This window comes from Prionailurus viverrinus, chromosome C1 (assembly GCF_022837055.1).
Source record: "Prionailurus viverrinus isolate Anna chromosome C1, UM_Priviv_1.0, whole genome shotgun sequence".
Classification (NCBI taxonomy): domain Eukaryota; kingdom Metazoa; phylum Chordata; class Mammalia; order Carnivora; family Felidae; genus Prionailurus; species Prionailurus viverrinus.
The window spans coordinates 20,580,724-20,595,486 of NC_062568.1; the positions used below are offsets into that span (position 1 = coordinate 20,580,724).

General features: G+C 32.5%; 1 long non-coding RNA gene across 1 annotated transcript in view; it reads left to right on the forward strand.

Moving 5' to 3' along the window:
* Nucleotides 1-4,928: 4,928 nt before the first annotated feature.
* LOC125173571 (uncharacterized) overlaps nucleotides 4,929-14,763 on the forward strand; it is a 56,385-nt gene continuing 46,550 nt past the window's right edge. Inside the window, exon 1 of the long non-coding RNA XR_007155081.1 lies at nucleotides 4,929-5,027. This is a non-coding gene — a long non-coding RNA (uncharacterized LOC125173571). The remainder of the gene's footprint in view (nucleotides 5,028-14,763) is intronic.

The window sequence follows — 14,763 nt, forward strand, 5'->3', positions numbered from 1 at the left end:
GTTCCATTCCAAATTCTTCCTCTTTTGGGTTTATCCTTTCAAGAAGTATTTATTATTTTCTTGGAACAGAGTTAATGAGAGTCAAACGAAGTTATTTATATATAAACAATTAAAGTTGGCAACACATACTTTCAGATTGTAATGTGCAGCCAAGTGCACTACATTTTTAACAGCTGTATTTTACCATTTTTAATCAATCTGTACTCCTAAAATAACAAGTATTCTAGAAGTTCAAAAACTGATTCATTTTGACAAAGTACCCAAACTTAAGCAAATTGAACTACTACCAGTAGCTCTGTAAGTAATTAAATTAATTCAGCTTTTAAAATAAATTAACTTTGAAAATAAATCTTTATTAAATCACCTGGGATTTGAAATCCAAATATTGGGTATTGATAAATAAAGATATTTTTATTATAGCTTACCTGATAAAGTTGCTTTTTTTATATATAGCTATATATGTATACATCTAAAGCTGTTTTTCCTTCAAAGTGAAAGGATATTAATACGAGAAAATAAGCTTCTAATTTAATAAAGTTCATAAGCTTCTTTTTTTTTAAGGTATTTTTTCAACTTTTTTTAAAATCTGTTTTTTGGGGGAACGGGAGGGAACTTGCACTCATGACCTAGAGATCAAGAATCACATGCCCTACTGACTGAACCAGCCGGGTACTTTTCTTTTTAAAATAATTGTTGAACTTTTCTCTGTAAAATATTTATTTTTGTTTATTAATGAATGGTGTGGTAAGATATATATACATAGATATATACATATATGAATATTTGTATATGTATATTTACATATTTTATTTATATACATATAAAGTGAGACATCATTCTTGTTGCTTATGAGGGTGATTAAACTTTTTAAATTAAAGATCATGAAGGAAATGTTAGTTTTGGTTTCCTGGGAAAGCTCCCAAACAAAATAAACACTTTCTTCTATGGTTTATTTGTGAAGGCTGGGTGAGGTTAGATAGACAATGCCTTGAGATTCCTGCCATCTCTACTGGTCAGAATACTTTTGACACATTTTTCCTAAAATAAATGTTGCCCAAGAAGGAAGACTACACATTTTGTAATTCAATAGACCAAAATTAAATGAATGCATAATAATAATGATAATGACAATGGTTGTAGCAGTGGCTAATGTTTATTGAATACTTATTATATGCCAGGTACTTTTTAAAATGTATTTCATGAAAAAAAATGCATTTAAACCTCACACAGGTGCTATGACATGGGTACCATTGTTGTGATGATCATATATATGAGGAAACTGAAACAAAGAAAAATTAAGTAACTTTGTCCAGGTAATATGGCTAGTAAGTTTCAATATGTCTCGTAGGCTTCAAAACCCAGAATCTGGTGCCCCTGCTCTTAAGAACTGATAACACTGCCTTCTCCATAGAACTATAATAAATTTGCTAATTAACAAGGCTAGGATAGATATTCTTCCCAATCAGAACGTAGCTTGATTTTATAGTAGAATAAACATGTTTAGCATTTATCGTTATGCATTCAGTCTTAAGATAACTTTTGGTTCAATTCAGTATAATTATGACTCAGTTTTAGGAAATAAAAAGACAGATGAAAGGAGCAAATTTGCAGCTCTGAGTACCAGTTTCTAATTTTCGGAAAAAGATCTAGTAGAAAAGAAAACAAAGAAGAAGAAAGCAAGTAGATAAGAATGTTAACATTCCCGTGAAGTACACAGGCTTGGGGTTTTTTAAACTTTCCTGTATTTGGGGGAAACAATGTAAACCAAGAAAAACAAAGCCAAGACTAGTGGGCAAAGAATGTTTTCCTTATGCAGGCTGCACACAGAAGCAAATTTTCACCCCCAAAAATGTGAGTCTTTGGAAGACCCTCCAAGAAGCCATTGAACTTCTGCCAATAAATATCCCTCAACACTCTGGAATAAACACGAGCATCTGGCACTACTCTGTGTGAGCTGTCACCTTTACTCTGCCTGTTCATAGACTTTCTGGAAAAGAAGGTGATGCTTCCATCTGGTCACAGCAGCAAAGAAAGCAGAAAGCACTGAAGCGCTTCCACTGAGAATCTGAGACTAAATCCTACAAGATTCTGTAATCCGACGGGGGAAAAGAGAGCATTGGATTCTTCTCATAAGGAATAGTCCCCAGTCTAACCCCTAGAAATAAAATACTTGAGTGACTACAGAGGGTTATAACAATTTTCTCACTTTCCTATAGGATCGGATTATGCAAATTCGTAAATTTTTAAATTTGTGATTTTCTTCTTAGTAGTAATATAAAGACTTTTGAAGTGTTCTGAGGACTGCTAGGTAACCAGTTGTATTGGCTTCTTTCGGACCACTGAAGCTTTAGGATTTTTCTTTTAAAAATTCATTAAAATAAGTTAAAACTAAATAAAATGGATAAATAGATGATGGATACATGAATAAATAAAAAAGAAGGAAAAGGAAGGTTGGCAGAGAATAAAGTAATTTTAACCTTAAAATTAAACTCTACTCTGGCAGTGGGAAGGATATTTAAGAGTAATATTTAAGATTTGAGATCGCTAGTCGTTATTTCTGGGAATGGCATATTGAAAGGGTTTACTTCATGTGAGGGAATATAACTCCCATCTGGAGTTATGTGTTTGCTGACTCAAAAACCTAACCATGTTTCCTAGAACAATAGCCATATGTTAGGGCTGCTTTTTTTTTCCTTCCATTTCTACCCACTTCCTTTAGACCAAGCACTCTTAAATTTTGGCCTTTGGGCTTTCTGAAATTCTATGCAAAATTTGCATGAGGGTGTGTACACAGTGTGTGTGTGTGTGTGTGTGTGTGTGTGTGTGTGTGTGTTCGTTCATTTTTCCTCAGGAAGGGTCCAAAACTTTATAAGACACTGAAGATTTTAAAAAATATTACTTTAGATTCTTTCCAATCACTTGGTTCCTTGACCTGAAATAGAAAATTTCTTTCTTTGCACCACACCTAGAAATACCCTGTACGTGCTTTACTAAAGGCTTAATGAAGAAAAAGGATGTTTATATTAAAGATGGCAATGTTACAGTTATAGACTTAAACTCAAGTGTATTTGCTTAAGCTAATTTCAAAGAGCTGTTTTGTGTGTGTGTGTGTGTGTGTGTGTGTGTGTGTGTGTATGAAGGTACTAGATTTCAGCTGAATTTTTCTGATAATAAATTCAATTTTATAAAGGTAATAGGCTTAAGGGAAAACAAGTTGAGATGCCCTGGTAAAACTTTCATGTCATATTCTCAACATGTCAGTTATATTATCTTCAGCAAACTATGGAAGTGGGAAAAATAGAAGTAGAGAACTATTCTCTTTCTACTTAATTTCCAAGAGTCATTCCTGTTAGTGCTTTCAAAATCTCAGTGTCAAAAAATTAAGAAAATAATATACCTGACTAGGAGCCAGGGAATCCATTTTGTTTTTGCACAAGCGCTGTCACTAACCGGACATATAATCTAGGACATATCACTTAGGTTTTCCTAGTTCTCATCTAACATGGAAAAGTGTGAGTGATTTTTGAAAGTTTTTCTAGTTATCTCATTTCATGACTTAATAATAACAATCATGGTCCCTTAATCATTGTATTTTATAATTTTCAAAAGTCCCTATATTCATTAGCGCATTTGATATTTCTGACCACTTTTTAAAAATAGGGCGGAGAGTTAAAATATTTTTAATGAATAAGGGTGATGCTTAAAGGACAAAAACCTGAGACTTGAACTTTCTTGCTTCGGGACCTACTCCTTTACATTCTTTTTACTCTCCTTTGACTTTCTAACCCTTTGATTTAAACTGTATTATAATAAATAGTAGTTACATACATCCTGCTTGCTTGCATTTATATATGTAAGTCGATAAGTTTATTTGCTCTAATGAAAAGGAATAATTTCCTTCCTAAATATCAAATATTTCTTTGGAGTCATTCTTCTTGTTCATGAAATATGTTCTTTAGAATTCACTAAGTGGAAGTCTAGTGTTCGTATATTTTGCTTTTGTTTGTCTGAAATTTGTTCATTTCGCCTTTGCTCTTTCTGAAATCTCAATTGTGTATCCAAATACATTTAAAAAATGTTTTAATAGCTCATATCAAAAACATAGAAACTTTCTACTATTCCAGAAACCTTACTCATGTGTTGTTTGAGTCCTCCAAGGGTAAACTCTATTCTGCTTTTTAAAACTGTAATTTTGATTATTTTTGAAATTTATATATATAGTAGGTACACTTTGTCCTTGATTTCTTTCACTAAACATTATGTCTATGGAATTAATCTATGCATTTCAGTGTAATTTTAATTATCCCCATTCATTGATATGTAGTAATTTGTTGCATAAATATAAACAATTTTTAGCTTCTGTTGTTGAGGTAATGTAGGTGGTTTCTAATTTTGGATAATTATAAGTAAATCTACTATGAACATTCATGTACACTTTTTTGTACACTTATTTATATTGGATATATGTTCAGAAGTTGAATTGCTGGGTTATAGTTTACATGTAAGGAATATTTTGGTTGATTCTACCAAAGCATTTCTAAAATATTTCTACCAGTTTAAAATTCCACAGGAAATGTAAGCCTTTCAATTGATCTATAGCCTCACCAAAACTTTGAATATTCAGCCTTATTAATTTTAGCTATTCTAGTGGATGAGCAGCAGTATTTCATTGAGGATTTAATTTGTTTTTCTCTGATGACTATTTTTCATATGCGTATTGTCTTTTATATTATCTTTTTGAAGTGCCTATCCAATCTTTGTCCATTTAAAAATTGGATTATTGGGGTGCCTGGGTGGCTCAGTCAGTTAAGCCTCTGATTCTTGATTTCAGCTCAGGTCATGATGTCACAGTGGTGAGATCAAGCATCACACTGGGCATGGAGACTGCTTGGGATTCTATCTCTTCCTCTCCCTCTGCCCATCTCCCACTCGTGCCTGTCAATCTCATACAAAATACTGGATTGTTGATATTTTCATTGATTTATAGTAATTCTTTATATACTATGGACATAAGTCCTTTACCATCTGTAAGTATTGCAAATAGTTCTACTTAATATTTGATCTATTACCTTTGTTAAAATATCTTTGGATCATCCTGACATTTATCTTTCAATTTCCTCTTTCTTTCTTTAGTAATTTCCAATAGTTTGTTTAAATTATCAATTGAGAATTCTTGTTATAGTTATATATTTTGTAATTCTAGAGGTTTTTTTCTTCTTTCTTTTTCTTTTTCAAATATATCTTATGTCTTGGTTTGGTCAGGTTGCCATAACAAAATATCATAGACTAGGTGGCTTAAACAATAGAAATCTACTCCTTTACAGTTCTACAGGCTGGAGAGTCCAAGATGAGCTTCCAGAAGAGTTAATTTTCTGGTAAGAACTCTCTTCCTGGCTGGCAGACGGCCACATTATTTGTGTCCTCCCATGGCCTTTCCTCTGTGCATTTGATGGAGAACCCTATCTCCAAATACCATTACCATGAGAGTTAGGACTTCAACATATTTCAATTGGGAGGGACACAATTCAATCTGTAGCATCTTGTTAATTTTAAGTTTCTTGTTGTGTGTTCATTTTTGTCAGTTTGTTTTATTTTCTTAAATAATCCATAGATGTTTGTTTTTGTTTTATACATCTGATCATTGCAGTATCTCAAGACCTTTGAATATAAATCTGTATGTGTGTGTGTATATATATATATATATATACATATATATATATGTATATATATATATATATATATATATATATATATATTTCCTACTGACTTTCTATTATAGAGTTGTTTTCTTGTGTGTTTGGTGATCTTTGGTTATAAGTTTATATTTCAATAATTTTATGGGAACACTGGGAGCCTAATTTGAGAATATTTTCCTCTAGTAAGGATCCATGCTTGTTTTCACCATTGAAGAGCTTCCCTTATCTAAGACCATGTCAGCTCACTTTCATTTTTCTAGCTTGATAGAGGAGTGTTAAGGTCAGTACTACAACCTGCAGCTGATATTCGTATGTATCTCCATGAAACTGTGCATTTGAAGTGTGCTTACATTTGTTGTTGCTAATGGAGTAAAAGATTCCAAAATCTCCTTTCTTTTACTTTCTTTGAGCCTAGCAATGCCATAAAGGGTCTAGTTTATCTAAAATTAGGTTAATATTTAGTAGAGATGCTTTGGAATATATGTCATTCCATATTATTAGAATGTAAAATTTAGGACTCCCTATATCTTGCAAATTCTAGATGCTGCTCATACTATCTCATAAACCTAAACCCCATGGTTGAAATCAAACCTGAGCAGCTGATAATATTCTATCTGATTCAACTTAGTTCCCCGGGAATCCAAAAATATATATCTGAAACACAACAAATGCATTTGTCCTACTAGCTTTACTTTGAAGGAATATCTTGAAGACAAAGGTCAAGACTTGTACTAAAAGAAAAAAGGTTACATCTTCGTAATACTGAAGTTGATCAAAGAAGAGCATTCATACCCAATAGCTATGAGTAAGCAGAGGCAAATGTGCTAATTAAAATATCTATCTGTTCATTATATATATATTTTTAAAATTGCATAGCTATCCAATCTATGTACAGACATTTTACAGAAAGTCACAAAAAAAAATCTTTGAGAAACATAGCTTCTTATCTATGTCATATGGCAAACTTTCACACTGTTTGGTCATATGGAGATCATCAGTTTTCATGTCAGATTTAGATTCAGGAATGGTTTTAACTTATACAGAATGAAGTACATAGTCTTACAGGGTTGCAAGGATTAAAATCAAATTATTATCTTTCAAAAAACTAAGGCAACAATTTGCTAAGTAGTTATGTAATAACTGGAAGTGGTTAAGTATGTTGAAAAATACTATCTCATATAGTAGTAGGAGGAGGCTTGACCCTATGGTAATTAGCTGAGATTATGGCTACTGTTATGTGGTAGGTTCTTTTTTTAAGGCATGTTTGGTATTTACAATATAATTAATGTTGAATTGTTGCTTCATATTAATTTCTGTATTAAAATTGAAAAGACAATTTAAAGTATAAAGCAAAAATCACACGTATTTTTAAGAAAGTATCTTAACTGAAAATTACAGAATGGGTTTTCCTCTAAAACTTAGAGAAAATCAATATCTTGACTTAGAGAACTTGACTGAAACCAGTCATTTTAGAAAAAAAACCAAAATGTGTTAGAATTAAATCTTGTTCAAACTTCCATCTTAAAAATGTTATCTTCTCACTTTGAAATAATTTCTAATTTACAGAAAATTTGTAAGAGTGTTACTGAGAAAGGTTATATACTTTTTATATAGAGTCCCAAGTTTTGAATTTTTGCCTCATTTGCTTTTCATCTTTTCTGTATGCATATATATTTTTCTAACCATTTCTAACTATTTGAGAGTTTTTCTATACATCAGAACTCTTAACCCCTTAATACTTCAGCATATATTTCCCAAGAAAAGTGTATTCCCTTACATAAGCACAGTACAGTTATCAAATTTGGAAAGTTTTACAGTGATGTAAAACCTTAAATTATCATTATATTCAATTGTCTGTTGACTCACATACACCTATAGTGTACAGAGATTCAGGATTTCTGTTGCTTATCTCTTTAGTTTCCTTTAATATGGAACAGATTATCAGTCTTTCTCTTTTAGGCTTGACATTTTTGAACAATACAGGTTATTTTGTAGACTATTTCTCAGTTTAGGACTGTAGGATTTTTCCTCATGTTTAGATTCAGATTATGCATCCTGAATTATAGTACTTTATAAGTGATAGTGTATTCTTTCCAGGACACCATTCCAAAAAGCAATTAGTATATGTGCCTCATTGGTGATGTTATTGTTTTGTATTATTATTTTATTAAGGTATAATTTGCATATAATAACATTAACGCCTGTGTACATATATTAGGACACATGTACATGTATGATGTGTAATCACATCAGAATCAAGATATAGAACATTTCCATCACCTCAAAAAGTTTCTTTGTGCCTCTTTCTTGCCAGCTTCTCTCCCTTCTCAGGGCCTAACTAGCAACTACTGATTGGCTTTTTATGTCTATAATTAGTATTGGCTATTTGAGGATTGTTAAAAAAATAGAATCATACATTATATCATGTTTTGTGTCTGGATTCCTTTACATAACCCGATGGTTTGAGATTCATCCATGATGTTTTATTATCAGTAACACATTGATTTTTAATGCTGAATAGTATTATACTGTATGAAATAATTTCTTTATCCTTTCAACTATTGATGGATATGTGGCTTGTTTCTATTTCAGGATTTATAAATAAAGCTTGTAGCTTCTATAATCAGCATGTATAAGCCTTTTTTATTGGCTTTTATTCTGAATGTCTACCTAGCAGTAGAATGACTGAATCATATGGTTGCTGTATTTTAAATTTTTAAGATATTACCAAGCTGTTTTCCAAAGTGCTCATAAAATCTTATATTCCCATAAATGGATGAAAGTGGCACTCACAACTTATCCTTGCCAATCCTTTGTATTATTAGTATATTTTTAAAATTTTGTCCATGTTAATTGATGTGTGTTGGTATTTTAATTTGGTTTCAATTTACATTTCCTTGCTGACTAATGATGTTGAGCATCTTTTCATGTGTTTATTGGCATACATATATCTAATTCTATGAAGTGTCTGATCAAATACTTTCTTTATTTCATAATTAGGCTATGTGTTTTCTTATTACTGAGTTGTAGGAGTACTTGATATAATCTGGATACAAGGATACAAGTACTTTGTCTAGGTATGTAATTTGCAAATATACTCTCAAGAGTTTTTTTTTTCCATTTTCATTTTCTTTGAAGTTTATTTTGAAGAGCAGAAGTTTTTAATTTTCAAGAAGCTTAATGAATTATGCTTTTCTTTTTTGGGTTCCATTTGTATCTTAATGAAAAATCTTTGCCCAAAGTCACAAATATTTTCTCCTATTTTTTTCTTACAGATGGTTTTCCTAGAAATATATCAAGTAAATTCCTTTGTTTATTTATTCATTAGTGCCATGTGATTTTAATTATAGAGATTTTATAGTATATTTTAACACCTGGTAGAAATGGGCTTCTCTAATAATTCTTTCTTTGCAGTTTTCCTATTTCTGAATGTTTCTTTTTCCATATGAATTTTATTATAAACTTGTTTAGTTTCATTGATATTTTTATTAGAATTGCATTAAACTTATAATGACTTAGAGAGAACTGACATCTTTATAATGTTGGTATAGTCTAACCAAGAACAATGGAGGTCTTTCTCCTTTTTCAAGTCAGCTTCTTGTGTCTTCAGGAGTATCTTAGAGCTATCTGTATAAATTTTAAATATTTATTAGGATTATCATTTATTTTATTTTATTTTATTTTATTTTAGAGAGCACAAGCAGCAAAGAGGGGTATGAAGGAGAGAGAGAGAGAGAGAGAGAGTGAGAGAGAGAGAGAATCTTAAGCAGGCTCCACGTTCAGCACAGACCTGACAAAGGGTTCGATCTCACAACACTAGGATCATGACCTGAGATGAAACCAAAAGATGGATGCTCGACTGACTAAGCCATGAAAGTGCCTCTGTTTGTTGTTATTTTAAGTGGGATTTCTGTCATCTTTATATATTCTAAGTGGTTATTATTTGAGTATACATATGCTATTGATTTTTGTAGGCTACTTTTTTTGTAAATTCTGCTATTATGGTGAATATTTTACTGTTTGAATTAGTTTTATCATTGGTTCTCTAGTATTTTAGGTATGCCATCATGTCATCTGGAAAGAGTTTCATTTCTTTATTTCCAATTCCTAAGTCTCTTGTTTCTTTTCCTACTTTTAAATCACATTGGTTATTACCTCTTTATTTATTTTTGACAGAGAGAGAGAGACAGAGCATGAGTGGGGAAAGGGCAGAGAAGAGAGGGAGACACACAATCTGAAGCAGGCTCCAGGCTCCGAGCTGTCAGCACAGAGCCCAACGTGGGGCTTGAACTCACAGACTGGGAGATCATAACTTGAGCTGAAGTTGGACGCTCAACTGACTTGAGCTACCCGGGTGCCCCACCAGTGATTCATTTCTTACCTATGACATCCCAGTATTCATTCTTACATATGCTCATCCTAAAAAAAACAAAACAAAACAAAACAAAACAAAAAAAACCTCCCCGTTTAATGCCTATCACCATTTAACCCATCCTTCCATTCATCTCCTTTCCAGCAATCCTCAGTTTGTTCTCTGTATTTAAGAGTTGTTATGGTTTGCCTCCCTCCCTGTTTTTATCTTATTTTTCCTTCCCTTTCCCTATATTCATCTGTTGTGTTTCTCAATTTCGATGCATGAGTGAAATCATATAATATCTGTCTTTCTCTGACTGACTTATTTCACTTATCATAATACCCTCTATTTCCATCCACATTGTTGCATATGGCAAGATTTCATTCTTTTTCATTGTCGAGTAGTATTCCATTGTATATATACCACATCTTCTTTATCCATTCATCAGTCGAAGGACATTTGGGTTTTTTCCATAATTTGGCTATGGTTGATAGGGCTGCTACAAACATTGTAGTGCATGTGCCCCTTCAACTCAGCAATTTTTGTATCCTTTGGATCAATACCTAGTAGTGCAATTGCTGAGTCATAGGGTAGTTGTATTTTTATTTTTTGAGGAAACTCCATACTGTTTTCCAGAGTGGCTGCACCAGTTTGCATTCCCATCAACAATACAAAATGGTTCCCCTTTCTCTGCATCCTTGCCAACATCTATTGTTTTCTGAGTTGTTAATTTTAGTCATTCCCACAGGTATGAGGTAGTATCTCATTGCAGTTTGGATTTGTATTTCCTGATGATGAGTGATGTTGAGCATCTTTTCAAATGTCTGTTAGATACCTAGATGTCTTCTTTGGAAAAATGTCTGTTCATGTCTTCTGCCCATTTCTTCACTGGGTTATTTGTTTTTTGGGTGTTGAGTTTGGTAAGTTTTTATAGACTTTGGGAACTAACCCTTTATCCAATATGTCATTTACAAATATCTTCTCCCATTCTGTTCATTGTCTTTTAGTTTTGTTGCTTGTTTCCCTTGCTGTGCAGAAGTTTTTATCTTGATGAGGTCCCAATAGTTCATTTTTGCTTTAATTTCCCCTGCCTCTGGAGACATGTCCAGTAAGAAGTTCCTGTGGCTGAGGTCAAAGACGTTGTTGCCTGTTTCTCCTGTAGGATTTTGATGCTTTACTCTCTCACATTTAGGTCTTTTATCCATTTGAAATTGTTTTGGTGTATGGTGTAAGAAAGTGGTCCAGTTTCATTATTCTGCATGTCACTGTCCAGTTCTCCCAGCACCATTTGCTGAAGAAACTGTCTTTATTCCATTGTATACTCTTTCCTGCTTTGTCGAAGATTAGTTGGCCATATATTTGCAGGTCCATTTCTGGGTTCTCTGTTTTATTCCTTTGATCTATGTGTCGTTTTTTGTGCCAATACCATTCTGTTTTGATTATTACAGCTTTGCAGTATAACTTAAAGTCTGGAATTGTGATACCTCCGGCTTTGGTTTTCTTTTTCAACATTACTTTGGCTATTTAGGGTCTTTTCTGATTCCATACAAATTTTAGGATTGTTTGTTCTAGCTCTGTGAAGAATGTTGGTGTTATTTTGATAAGGATTGTACTGAACGTGTAGATTGCTTTGGGTAGTATCTGGATGTCCACTCTCACCACAGTTGTTCAACATAGTACTGGAAGTCCTAGCCTCAGCAATCAAACAACACGAAGAAATAGAAGGCATCCAAATGCAAGGAAGAAGTCAAACTTTTCCTCTTTGCAGATAACATGATATTGTACATGGAAAACCTGAAAGATTCCACCAAAAAACTACTAGCGTTGATACATGAATTCAGCAAAGTTACAGGATATAAAATCAATGTACGGAAATCAGTTGTATTTCTTTACACCAATAATGGAGTAACAAAAAGAGATATTAAGGAATCAGTCCCATTTATAATTGCACCAAAAATCATAAGATACCTAGGAATAAACCTAACCAAAGAGGTAAAAGATCTGTATGCTGAAAACTATAGAAATATTATGAAAGAAAATGAAGAAGGCATAAAGAAATAGGAAAACATTCCATGCTCATGGATAAGAAGAATAAATTTATTGTTTAAAAAGAAGAGTATTTTTAATAATTATAAAATCTGCTTGGAATTTATTAACTCACTAAACTTGTTTAATATGTTGCTTAAAGTTCTCTATACATAATAAATGTAATGGAAAAAAATGGGAAATCTGAGTTTATCAACATGATAATATTATTCTGCTTTTTATTTAAGAACATACTCATGTGTCAGATTTTCAGACTTCATTTTGGCTATCACAGTCATAAATTCTAAAATAAGTTACCCATGTCAGTCGTCTTTCATTGCTGTATTTAGATACTGGGGGGGGGGGGCGGGAATCCTGTTGTTTTCAAGTTAAATTTTAATAGAAGATCCTGAATATTTATTCTGATATATATTTAGGAACTGATCAGGCATTCTTCATGTCAATTAAAATATGAATAATTATTGCTTGGGTTTAAGATTTAACTTTCAGGGATAAAATTATAATTTTTATATTATCTTCTTGCTTTTGGAGAAAATATAGTTTTTATAAACATGTTTATTAATATTCAACTAAATGTCTACGATTATGTTACATTTACCATTGCTGATACTAACTGTGATAGAATCAAAATGGTCACAATTTACTGAAATCTACTCTTTTGAGTTGTGGATATATTGGAATATATATTTCAAGGGGGAGCCCTTGAGTTTGGACTGACTTGAACTGAACAATACAATGAGACAAAAGTGGCATTATGTGACTTCTGAGGAATACTTTAAGAAGCCTTGTAGTTTTTACCTTGTCCTTCTAAGATGCTGCTATCCTATATCTTGTAGGACATATGAATGAGTATATCCAGAATCCAACAGCCCTTAATTAGCTTGTCTCTTAACTGCAACTGTATAAGTGATCTAAGAAAGTTCTGCCTAGAAACCACCCCACTAAGCCCAGCCCAAATTGAATACACATGTAAATAAATTGTTGTTTTTGACCACTAAGTTTTGGGATGATTGAATATGCAGCAATAAAAGACTGATCATTGATATAGTATTGAGAAGAAAATAATCATCATTTTGCTGGTTTTTCCTTAGAAGTGTTTTTTAGTAGGTCTTTAAAAAAATGCCTGAAAAAGCCCAATGGAAAATTTCAGCGTGTACCAAAGAATGTTGAGGTTAAAGATAAATTTTACATTAGCATAGAATTTTGAAAAGGTCTATAAACTGTATTGGCTAAGTAACTTTAAAAAGGTAAGTTTATTTACTTTCTTATATTAAGGACAACAAATGGTTTATATAGAGAAAAAAATAGCCACACTGGTAGCCAAAGATATGTGAATTAATGCATGAAAATATGCTTTTGCTATTACTACAGATTAAATAAAATAATGATAACCTGTATTCACTATAGTACAATTTACAGAGATTCAGTCACTGTCAAAAACTGAGTTTAAAATCAGACAACTTAGTCTTTTACCCAACTAAACAATTAAATTTTATAAATGCATATGCACTCTTTTGATGTATTTAATTGCTCTAAACTTTATGATAGATGAAAGTATGAGTATTTTAACTTGGCGATTGCATCTCACTATTCTTGTACGAATTGAATATAGGCTTGAACGAATTGAATATACGCTTGATGTCACTTCTAGGAATGAATTGACATCAGGAAGTGAAAATCTACATTATTCCAAATAAAAATGGTAAACATCAAAAATGAGAAGGCTATCATAATTCTTTAAGAAAAAGTCTGTTTTGATCCATACTGTTGATGGACAGATAGTTGCTAGACTGTTGGTAGCCCATGTACCAAGTTAAGTGCTTTGATTTCATTAATCTCTCAAAATGGCAAAATGATAACATGGTCAAACCTTAAATATTATAGCACCAAGTAAGAGTGGATAATCCTGTCCATATGCATCTTCTTTATTAAAATAAAAAATAAAGAAAAGGAGCATGAGGCCAGATGTACTCATTTTATTTGTTAATGTAATGGTGATAGGGGGACCATTCAATGCTGCTTATCTCCTTCCCAAAGTCACATTTCATGTTACCTGAGATTCAGTCGGCCATGACTTTGTTTTCTTATTGAAGAAGATCAAGAACTTCTATTTGATAAAAAGAACTTCAAATGTTCTTCTATGTGGGAAACAATGAGGTTCACTGAAGTTCATTAAAAATATGCTGCAATGCTGAGTGGATGGAATGTTGGTTACTGATGTGGCAGGGATCCAATGACAGGAAGCCTACCTCTGAAGAGCTATGACTCAGTGTTCAAGGACAACTTCAGCAGAGACAAGGGTGATATCTTTCTTTTCTAATTGAACAAGACAGATAATTGATCATCAGAGGTGTTAGGGATGCTGTTATAATCAAAATGAATATCTATATTTGGAAGGAAAGTTTATGCTCAATAGCAGCACTTAAGGGGATAGCATATTATATCCACCCTGATTTTTATATACATCACTATCAACGAAAATGATATTTTTATATTTTCAACCTCATGAGAGCAAACATTTTGGTTGGACTCCTTGAAGTCATGACCATTAGGTTTACATTCGATAGGGTATTATTTTCAAAGCAAACATCCCAGTTGCAGACCATGCAATTTGCATGTATACAGAAGCTGTCTCTTAGATCTTCTCTTTCTGTTACTTCCTCCCGA